Below are 11881 nucleotides of genomic sequence, written 5' to 3' on the forward strand. Positions count from 1 at the left end.
CACAAGATGCAGTCACACACATTGCTAGTTACTGCTCAGGATCTACTATTTGCAAAATTAATGGTAATCTCTCTCAACACTGGTCTGTCGCTTAACCAGCTGTGGTAATCATCAAACCCTCCCCCTAGACCTACAGCCATGGAGAAGCAGTGTCCTCCCAGCATCCCCTCATTAGTGTCATCTCCTTTGTATTAGGAGAGTGAGGAGTGGGCAGAGAGCAGAGTTTTAGCACCAATTAACCCCTGTACTGTCCCTGAGGGTCCATGCACTGTAAACAAGAGGGCCTGATCAATGCTAACCAGGGCACACCTCTCCCGCAGGAGGGGTACTGACATGGTGAGCCTCACTGTGACTGGATGATGAGCTGAACTACAGTGCCATCCAACAATACACCTCTGTAGTTTAGTGTGGGAACATTTAACAAGAAGTCATCCCAGTCAGGTGTCACTGACGTGAAGTGGACTTCTGCCAACATTTAGATGAAAACTTGACTGCTTATTTCCATATTCCGTAATCATGGAAGTGTTAGCTGAGGACACGAGTGTATCTTGCTAGTGATGCCACAAGAAATTATTGAAATTATTCATGGCCTTTCTCTAGCTAGCTAGATTAATACTAATAGTGCTACTACATCAAAAGTAATAGCTGGACTTAACATGGTTCGACATGATGTCAACAAATATCCTAAATTTGTATATAAAATTGAATTTTGTCCATACATTTGCTTGTGTCAATTAACATTTTTTTTATTTTTACATCGGCCATATTTAAATATTTTTTTTGCCCATTTTGTGGCTGCCAGCTGTAGCACACTCCCTCAATACTGACTCAGTTTTAAAAATTGTTGCCCCTATTAGTCACCTGGACACAAAAACCTAGGTCCATAATCAGATTATTTTTTACTGGAATTTTTTTCTATTGACTGAAGTGTCACAATTAAGGATGTGTTAAGTTGTTTTAAATTGCCCTTTCTAAACTGGTATTTATTCAAATTTTAATGTGGGGCACCAAAAATGTACTTTAAAAATGTACTCTGGGCGCTAAATTTAAGAGCTTGGTCTATCATCTATCCCTGCTTAATTACACTCTGTCCATTATGGAAACCGCAATGACAAATTAACTACAAATGATACACAACACACAAACCCACACACACACACACACACAAATGTATTTCTGAAGATTCTCATGACGGGGCTGAGGATGACACAGTTGGAGGAAGAAAGCATAAGAATGAAAGTAATTGGAAGGAGTGTGTGCAGAAAAAGAGACGAATGATGGGAAAGCCCCTCCCTGGGAGGAGCAATAAAGAAGAGGCTGTGGGAGACATGTGGGAGCAGAGAAGAGTGCAGGCAGACCACAGTAGCTTGGAGTGCAGTTGTCATCTAGTCATAGTCAATATTGTCTTCAACAGCGTGTTCGGAGCGCTTGATCTTTTATAACAACAGCGTTTGGCCGAATGTATTCAATGAGAGGAAACACTGAGCGCATACACAGCTACAATAATAGGCTCAGGAGGTAGAGCGGTCATCCAGTAATCAGGAGGTCGGCGGTTTGATCCCAGGCCCATGTAGTCTACATGTCGAAGTATTCTTGTATTGCGCTGTATTGTGTATGAATGTGAGTGTGAACTTGTGTTGTAAAGCATTTTGAGTGCTCAGTAAAACTAGAGAAGCATTATAGAAATTTACCATTTCCCAATAAACCTTGTAACCTGTCAGTTAATGATAATGTAACAGGATACATTTACTGCCTCAGATAAGGCTGTTCTAATCAATGACAGACAAAACACATACCTCTACTGGTCTAAGACCTTGTAACTCCATTTGAGCTTGACTTTGGTAAAATATCAACAATATGACACAGGCATGTATGTGACCATATACGAGGACACTACACCAACTTTGATGATGCAGTGTTGAATTATTTTAATAACCCAAGGTGCTTTTCATTTCCTGAAAAGTAATGTTTTGCACAGAAGGTTCCTGTCAGCGACGAAACATTGAAGACAAGATTTGGGCAACTAAGGATCAGATTCATTTGTTTATATATTACATTGTTTTAAAAGTTAATTTTACAGACAGAAACTAATTTTCATTGTAATCAACAAGCCACACGTGTTCTATCAATACCAGGTGCTATTTTGTCCAGATGTGGGATGACTTTGGTATAATTTGACTTTGAACAGAAGTTGTGCATTTTTACTTTTGACCTGGTCAGTCAGGATTAAAGTAACACAAGCTGTTTTTAATAAAAATGTCTGACAATACCCTGTCAATATATAATTACAAACACATTGTTCTTTAGCTTAAAAAATGAATAAATGAATAAATTACTTTCAATTTAAATTTTCACTTTCATCAAAATGTTTTAGTTTTTCAGGGTCAACCAGACCTCTCTCTGTTGTTCTCATCCTGACTCTTGGCATATTCTTTTTAAATAAGCAGGGCTAAAGAAATGCTCACTGCAGAGAGACGAAAGAAACCTGTTTTTATCAACCCAACCATGATTCCTGACAGTTCAAACCAACTCGCTTCTCTACTGAAAAGCTGACAGAGCAAACAACAGGATGTGTTAAACTACAAAATAATCTGTCAAACCATCATGACTATGACACATGAAACAATAAACACAACTCGTCGTTCAAAAAATTAGTGAATTTACTTGTTGTGATGCAAATCAGCTTTTCTGATAAACCTCCGCCAAATCGTGACGTATCCACGTTTTTTTTTTTTTTTTTTTCGTGCTTTTTACGTGCTGACGCAGAGGGGCCGTCTTGTATGAACTCGGGGAAAACTTTCTGCTACTTTCGTCCTGTGTTATTTTTGTACCGGTTCTCCTCTACATTGTGTTGTGCAAAACTTTCACGACATGACTGTAACATATGAAACGCACTGAAACGCCCGGTGAGGCAGACACAAACGGGTTTAGGAGTACTGAGTGAGAGTTTTAGGTCGCTGACATTTCCCTCAAATTTTCTTCTATTGGTCAAACATGGCCATTGCCGGCAAATTACAGCGTGGACACCATGACACATTAGCTAAAATGAAACCAAAGCTTTGTTAACTTTTATGTAACGTAAATGTTGCGTAGTAAGCGTAGTATCCCTTGTTCGATAGGATAGTACGTTATTGGTTGAATCTCTCACTGTGCGAAAGCGACATGAGCAACCTCTGCAAAACTTTCAGCGACAAACTAACGTTGTTTGTTACAGTGACACTCCTGCTTCGTGTGAGAAATAAACACTAACATTAAATATCTGGACGTCGTTTATATACCGTGTGTTAAGTAATACGAAGCTTACCTTCACGTAACGTCTCCACTTTTGAGCAAGGCGCTCTTTTCTTGCTGCGCTTCCTTCTTCCGGGCTGCGATGTTGACGCGCACGCTGATTGGCTGCTCCACACTAAGACAACAACCTCGGGCTGCGGGCACAGCTGGAGAGGCGCTGTATCAGATACTGAAGATATTTATGAAACTATGCAATAAGAGACAAGTTTCCTTCTTTTTTTTTTCTTTTTAGAAAAATTTGAAGACATTCAGTCTCAAAAATGGCATTAGCCTTAAAACCCTGACTTGTGGAGTAGTGCGTGTGTAACTGTAGAATGCAAAAACTTATTGTCATGCCATTACAAATCCCAATTTCCCAGAATTATTACAGAGAACATGACCTCAGTGTGCTCAGTGGCAGTAAAGTATATGTGATAGAAAAAGGCTGTGTTCAACATAAAATAATTTACAGAATTATTATGATTTCACCTCAAACTGACTCTGTTAAGCATGTTTCAAATAGGGACACACTATTCAACCCTTCAACAGGTCTTACACCTGTGTATTTTGGGTAGATGTCCAGAGTTTTGTCAATAGGAAAATTGGCAGTAATGTCCATATTTGATGTGATGTATCATGTGGTTAGGAGTGTGAAAATGAATACGTCCATGATTCAGATGCTGATCAATCTGAACACTACAGAACCTAAATTACAGAACTAAAGAAAAGCTAAGAATACTTTTGGTATTTCATATTTGAATCAGTGATGATTTAATAGACTCCTCCTAGGCTTGTTTGCGTGACTAATACCTTTTTTTGTAAATAAAGAGCTTTGGCAGAAAAAAATTCTGTTAACATTTATGCTCTTAATGATAAACTATGAAAATCTATATATAAATAAACAGAAATAAATGTGAAATAGAAGTGTGGAACTTTTGTTTGATTCAAATTCAAAATTGGTCCCACAGACATACAGTAAATTGCAACGATGACCTACTTTGTGATGAGTGACATGCATCGTCTTTCCAACCCCATGATTTTGCCCACAATTTATCTGGCGTGTCAATCTTATTTCAGTGAGTGTTAAAGATATGTTCGGAATTACTTTGTTTGGACTAAGTGTACAGTTTTTCTAGTTGCATCTTTTTACTTAAGCTACAGCTGTAGTGGCAACAAGTGGTGAGAGATGCAGCGCTGGTTGATATGAGAGTGGGTCCAGAGCAAAGCACAGCTCAGCGGTTTGCAGCTCATTATGAGATGCCTTCAGTAATCAGGCTGTGACGCAGGAGGCTATAGCATGAAATCCATGAGGACTGAGGACTTTCAAGTGGAATAATAGGATGCATTTTTCGGGAGCACATCCAGCACTGTAGTTCATGTTGCCTGCAGCTCCACAGAGCAGCGAGAACACTGACATCTAGTGCTGCAAGACAGGACACAAGTCAGGAGGGGAGCGAATGGAAAACCAAGAACTCAGCTGCACATGGCCGTATGAGATATCCTGTGGTGTCTCAGAGGTTTTCTGATTGTTTCAACAGATGTAATTTACCGACCACTTTCACTTATATACAGTAATAAAACCCGCTGATACTCTGCATTTCGTTTTGGGGTCGTTCTGGTTTGAGTGCACTACAACAAAGACTCGCTTGTCTCTTCTTTTTTTTTTCAACTTGAAGACCAACAACTATATTCACCCGTATATTGTGATTGCAGAGTTTGACTTTTAACATAGCTGTCAACTGATCAAATACAGAATAACTTTAACAACTTGCATATTTAGAGTATCTAGTCTGTGAATTAACACCTGCCAGTCAATTTGTTAAACAGCTATACAGCAGATAAACAACTATGATTATTTATTATTATTATTACTTGTCGGAAAACTTGATTACTTTGTGGAAAGGTATTTTTTTAATTTTTCTGTGACATAAACCCCTAAAAGAAGCATGTGGACTTAATAATGTATATATGGGGGAATGTGTATGTGTATGTATAAAATGTATATGGGGCTAGGATCTTTACAAACGTTCTTAAACAATCTGTAGCTTTTTACAATTCACTGTCTTCACTTCACCAATCCTGCAGCTCCATGTTCTTGAAACAGAGTGGAAATGTAGCTGTGATAAACATTACAATTAAACTGTGATAATGCCAATCAATCTCACGATCAATGTCCGTGATTGATTACCATTTTTATCAGTAACAGCATATCAATGTAAAGCAATGCTTGACTTTTATCACACCATATTTAACCATGGAAATTCTATCATGTTCATTACCTTAAGAGGTCTATGATAGTGATAGTCATTTAAAACAATTTGGGTTATGACACAAGTACATGATCAATATCATAAGGTGAACAGATTTTTTATTGATGATTTTGCTGTGAATAAACAACATATTTAATGAGCCAGTAATCAAGTCAACAAGAAAGACACAAAGTCATGTCAATGGAAATATAAAATGAAAAAACTGTCAACAGCATAAAACACTCATACATATGCATGGCTAGGCTTATTATAATGCTCTTAGAATTTCTACAGTGACTCGTGGTTAACTTAAAACATGCCTGACAAGATCCCTGTGAAACAAATCACTTCCGCTTGCACACACCCATAAGACATAATACACTGGGTTGTTTAATGCAAAAACCCAGGTATAGGGAAACCTTTCACTTGTGAAGTTTTTTATGTTTTGGCCTTATTTAGATAGTGACAGCTGGACAGAGAAGGGGAAGGCAGGGGAGAGCGAGGTAAGGACTCAGCCCTCATATATGTTACACATTGTTACACTCTACCAGGTGAGCCACAGGGGCGCTCCCACTGGGGAAGTTTTCCAAATAATTAAAGAAATGAAGAGTTTGGGACGGAAAATCATTACACGTGACAACAATTCACAAGTGAAAACACAATCTGATCTGCCATTCATCACCAACAGGATGACAGCTGAAGTCTCTGGGTGATTAAAATGTCATGTAATTAAAATTCATATTTCTAATTCCACATGTCACTTAATTGGTCACTTAATGGGTTTGGTGTGAAGAGCAGTTCCTTTCCACGTGCTATTTTTCACAGGTGAATTTCCTGAAAGTGGACTTAAGCTAAAGAGAACCGAAGGCCTCTGAACTGCTCTCTTCACACCAGGAGCAGGTCCATGTTCTGCAGGTAATGTGAGTCTAAAGAGAGTGAGGTAAAACGCAAATTGCTGAACAGATCAAATGCATCTTTAATGAGAGGATTATTAAAATGCATGATATTGGTAGGCCCACTCTTTATTGTTTTCAATTTTATTGTGTTTCCAGTACATTTGGTATTATAATAATTGGCCCCAAAACAGACCGGTGCAAATTAGGCCTCTTTTGCCTCGAGGCGATGGAAGCATGAACAGTACAGGACACCACAGACAAAGGGTCCATTTTTTTTACCTGAGGATAGGAAGAAAAAAAAGTAAAAGCGCCAATAATCTACACTAGTGGAGGAACTCTCCCAAGGTTCTGGAGCCCTTCGGTGTATTATTCATACCAGCTATTGCCAGAGGACTCATAATTGACCTCTGCACTTTGTAAAAAAACTTTATGAGATGAAAGAATGCGGTGTTTTGTAATTCAACTTTTGAGTCCCTCTCTCCCCAATCCAATAGTATTGAATTGCAAGTCATGAATTATTCAACGCATAGGAGGCAAGGCTACCTTAGCTGGAAGATGTTATACGAAACAAGGTTGCAAGACTAAGAGATATCAAATGAGTTGGCTCTAAAAAAAAAAACCAACAAATAAAAGTCACATCAAAATAAATAGGAGCACTGTCGGACAGAAATCTCTTAAGTGAATACAGACGAAATATTACTGTCAGATAGCATTTTTTCTGCAGGATGCTGGCGCTTGATCTGAAAAAATCTCTTAAGTGTTTATTGATGTGGAATCCCATTATCTACGATTGCTGAAGGGGGGCAAAGGCTTCATTTATGTTTTAATGCTTGAGCGCCCGGCTCTTCACTTAACTTCTGAGTTGTAATTAACAGTGTTTTTGTCAAATGGTAATCATGGCGTCAAGTGTTGACACTTGAGTCATGCTTCTGGGCTGTTCACAAGTACATAATTGTATCAGTTAGACTTAAGTAGTAAAAATTGTAATGTGTTTGGGCTTTTTCTGCAATTGTTTGAGAACTCTTTAGATTAAACTCTCTGTTGGCATGAGAAGGATGAACTCTTTGAATCAGTGTAATTATTTAAAGTATGCCTCTGTCTTATCTTATACAAACCTTTTCCAGCTTTATTGAGATTTAATGATCTGTAGCTCTGGGGTTGAAGTACCGCAGACAAAGCATTAGCATGGACATTCAAGTCCATTATTTTGAAGAGCAAAAAATAAAAAATATGAAAGAAGAACAAATACAAAACAAGAGTTTTTTGTGGAGTTTTTCAAAAGCAATTAGCTGTAATTGCCTATTGTCTACCTTTAGTAGCCTTGGTTAAAACTCTCAATCAGCCTTTGGAACCTTGCACTCCACACCCCACTGCTGCTTTGTGTTTTTTAGTGCGGTGAGCTCATTAAAGTGAAATGACCATTTGGCCTTGGGAGAGAGAAAATAATCACATGGAAACAAACAGCTGCAGAAAATTGAGTGACACTTGAGTAGTGGAGGACCATCAAAACAGCCATGTGTTTGCAAAATCCAGCAGTTTTCATGGATAATGATAAACTGTCATGCCCGCAATTACTGAAAGCACTGGATGGCAGGGTTTTTTATGTGTGTCAATGAGGTCTGCGCCTAATTGCCGGTCAGGGACATTAACTCTCTCAAAAGCTGTCGTTCAAGCTTCAAACTACAAAATGGGACTGTGTTGTCAGACAGACAAGGTCTGGGGGCTGGGGACGGGCTCCAAGATATTACCACACACTAGTTCAGGTCCTCTTTGTAGTCAAATTACCACACCAAGGTGCCTGGTACGTGGTCCTACACAGATGTGGTGGGGGGTGAGCAGAAACCCCCCCACATCATCATCATCAAGCTTCTGGTAGACCTGATGATACATACTCCTTTGACCAGCTACAACAGTAAAATACTGCTTTCACACTGAATAATAATGCTATTCAATGCATCAGTCACTGGGGCTGCTTTTCTGAAAATAAATACAACAAGTTTAATATGTTAAAAAAAAATATTGTGGCAATGTTGTTCTGGTACTTTTACTGAAGTAAAGGATATGAGCACTTCCTCTACCACTGCAAGCCACTTAGTAGGAAGAAGAAACAGCAACCTGGTGGGCCCTTGCAAGGCGAGGATTCATCATTATTAAGGGGGAGATGATAGCCTTAAATGTTTGGACAGATGGAAATAAGTGATTTGATAAGTAATAAACTAATAATAGTTCAAACAAGTCCATCAGAAGCAAATGTAAAGGGTTGCTCCACAGATTTGACACATCACACTTTGTTTTCTTGTCATGAGGAGCACAACTGAAGGCCTGTGAAAATAGTTATACATGTTTGAGTGAACTGAATGAACCCCAGTGATGTCACCAGCCAGCTTAACCTGCTGGTGGGCCCTAAAACAAAACTGTGAATTGGGCGCCCATTAGGCCCCACCCAAGATCAAAATGTAGAAAGTTTTATTTCAAGTTTCATGTTTATTCATTTAATAGCACTTTATAAAGCAAACAAAGACAGACATCTATGTTTGTATCATGTATCAAAATAAAAATTCAACACACTACATCCATTAATACATCACATCAGAGGGTGTGGCTGCTGACAGTCTGTTGTGTACGTAGACATATATGGACATATGGGTCAAGAGTAGGATCTATCTTTTCCTTATTTTATTGAAGGAAATTATGAACCAACCAGTCATTAATGCAAGAGTTGAGGGAATTGTTGGGTCTCTGTAGATAAAGAGTTTGGTCTGTACCTGTTCTATATGGAAAATGTCCTGAGACAACTTCGGTTGTGATTTGGCGCTATATAAATAAAACTGAATTGAATTGTATTGAATTAATGTCTTGGAGACAGTTCTGTAATCGAGCCTGATTTACAGCTTGAGGAGCAGGTAGATCTGAGTATCATATGGGTAGCGGTGAAAGGAGATGTTATGAGTTGGGATGATTCTTCCCAATGGGAGCATACAGAGACAAAAGAGAAGTGGACCTAAAACTGAACACTGCGGTACCCCACATGAAGTATTTGCAGGTGTGCAGGATCGGTGGCAGATGGAAACAGTCAAACTTCTGTTTGAAATCGAAGGATGGAACCATTCAATTTCAGACCCAAAAATGCTGACGCAGCATGTGGCAATCCAGGAGAATCGTGTGTTGAACAATGTCAAAAGCTGCACTGAGTTAAGATTCATTACCAGCATCTGCAGCACTGAGGTCTTTTGTCACAGAGCTGTCTCTGTGCTGTGGTGTTCACGGAATTCTGACTAGAATTTCTCAAAAATATTGTTTTGGTTTTAAAAGGACACAGTTTGGCTGAAATTAATTGCAACAGCTGGGTCATGACCAGTTTTCTTAAGGAGTGGCTGAGCTGTGGCTTGCTTAAACAAGATGGGACTGTACCTGTGGCAAGAGATATTTTAAAAACCATCAGTATACTGGGACCAACTGCTTCAAATGACCTTTTTTAGGGGCTTTATTGGAATTATGTCAAGCTGACAGCTAGTGAGACTCATGGCTGCAATTATCTGTGCAAGCACGAGAGAGACTGGATGGAAATTGTTAAATGCAGGAAGTTCCTCATTAGCCAGTGAGAAATCTCTGACTGGGTGCAAAATATTTGACCTAATGCTGTCAGTTTTGTTTAGAAATATTTTTTTTAACTGCTCAACTTGATTGGGGAGGAACTGTAGAGGAACAAGCAGAGAGGTTAAACATGATCTTGGAGTTATGACCACTCTTGGTGATGATATCTGAGAGGTATTTTGCTTTTGCCTCTTTAACAGAGGATTGGTGGTTGATGAGATGCTCCTTATATATTTAATAGGAGGTCTTTTATCCACTGACACTTTCCAGCAGTCCCTTCAGCTATAGCATGTGGATTCATTCTACCAGGGGTCTGTGTTAGTCTTCCTAGCTCTAATCTTCAGAGGGGCAACAGAGTCTAGGATAGACAAACAAGACTTGTGGAAGACGTCTATTAATTCAATTCAATTGTTTAAGTGGGTGGAGGAGGATTCAATAGCATAGACTGCAGCAATGTGGGCACTGGAAAACAGACTAGTTAATTAAACAAGTGCGGACTGGGGCAGGCGGTTTTGGTGTTGATAGAGGAAGCTCAGTGTCAAATACAACGAACCTGTGGTCAGACACACAGATGTCGTGTAGAACAAGATTACTGAGCGAAAGGCCAGAGGACGGGACGGGGTCCAGAGTATGAGTTTTCACATGCACTGGACATCGCAGATGGTGAAGATGCAGACAATCAGTAACCAATGTAATAGTAGGACAGCAGACATGAAAATTAAAATCAACTAAAAAAAACAGAGGTGCTCAGAAATTTCACTAAGAAAGGCTTTGCTCTGATTCGATGGCCTGGGCTATAACACACAACACAGGTAATTTATTATTTAGCACAAAAGTGCCCAGCAGGAGAGCAGGTTAAAGAATTCCTATAGATTACTGCAAAACCAGCTCTGCGACTGGGAAGGCTGGGTTGGTGGAGATATGCATATTCAGGAGGTGTGGCTTCTGTCAATGGAATAAAATCTGTTTAGCCAAGTTTCTGTGACCAAAATGCAGTTTATTGGAGGAAATAATGTCTTTGCATATAAATTATTTATTAGATAAGGAGCTCCCAATCAGTAGGGCGACTCTGGTCGGGGTTTGAAGAGGAAACCTGATTGGTGTAATGATGATGATGATATCATAACTCTGAAGCATCGGTCTAAGTTTATTGGAATTATTATTGCATGCAGCATTGCAGTAGTGTTTATGCGATCTGCGTTTAATTAAACTGGCATGCTAAAAATGCACTCTGAGGAGTTATAGAAACAGGTTGAGCATTAGGGGAGCAGCTTGTGTACAGAGTGCAGTCCAGGACTAAAGTGGAGCAAGTAGCAGTGAGTCAATGACGTCACCTTAAGGCCTGTTCTATTTCAGTTTATATTAATCAGTTAATAGAATTACAACTGCTCCCAAATGAATCACCACACAGAGAACCTGAGGTTAGAGGAACAACACCTGTAAAAATGGTAACTACCCATCAAAGATGTAGGGACAACTGTACTCAAAATGCGTGTTAAACTGAAAATGAATGAAAATCAAATGTGTAAAATTAGACAAAACTAATACACTTTTTTTGCCAAAAGAAAAAGACAAAAACTAAACTAAAAAATAAACACTGATTTGGATTATGGAGGTTCAGAAGTTTGACATGAACCTTGAAGAACCTGCTCTACACCACATCTGCAATGTGAACTAACAGAGCAGCAACCCTTGTCACAGCCACCTTATTTTCAGCACTCGTATCTCATTAAATAGGTTTATTCTCCGGGGGAATACAAATCTCTGTTTTATTTCATCGTTCGCGAAACAAGCCTGAGTTTGCTTATTTCCTCCAGCACACATTGTTAGTGCTGATGCATCTGTTCCCATGATTCAGCTGTCATCAAACGA

General features: G+C 39.1%; 1 protein-coding gene across 1 annotated transcript in view; it reads right to left on the reverse strand.

Moving 5' to 3' along the window:
* Positions 1 to 3359, reverse strand: part of arhgef39 (Rho guanine nucleotide exchange factor (GEF) 39) — a 60776-nt gene extending 57417 nt beyond the window's left edge. The window contains exon 1 of the mRNA XM_041964047.1: positions 3305 to 3359. The gene's annotated coding sequence lies outside the window, so the exon portion shown is untranslated. The remainder of the gene's footprint in view (positions 1 to 3304) is intronic.
* Positions 3360 to 11881: the final 8522 nt, after the last annotated feature.

This window comes from Chelmon rostratus, chromosome 22 (genome assembly GCF_017976325.1).
Source record: "Chelmon rostratus isolate fCheRos1 chromosome 22, fCheRos1.pri, whole genome shotgun sequence".
In the NCBI taxonomy this organism is placed as follows: domain Eukaryota; kingdom Metazoa; phylum Chordata; class Actinopteri; order Chaetodontiformes; family Chaetodontidae; genus Chelmon; species Chelmon rostratus.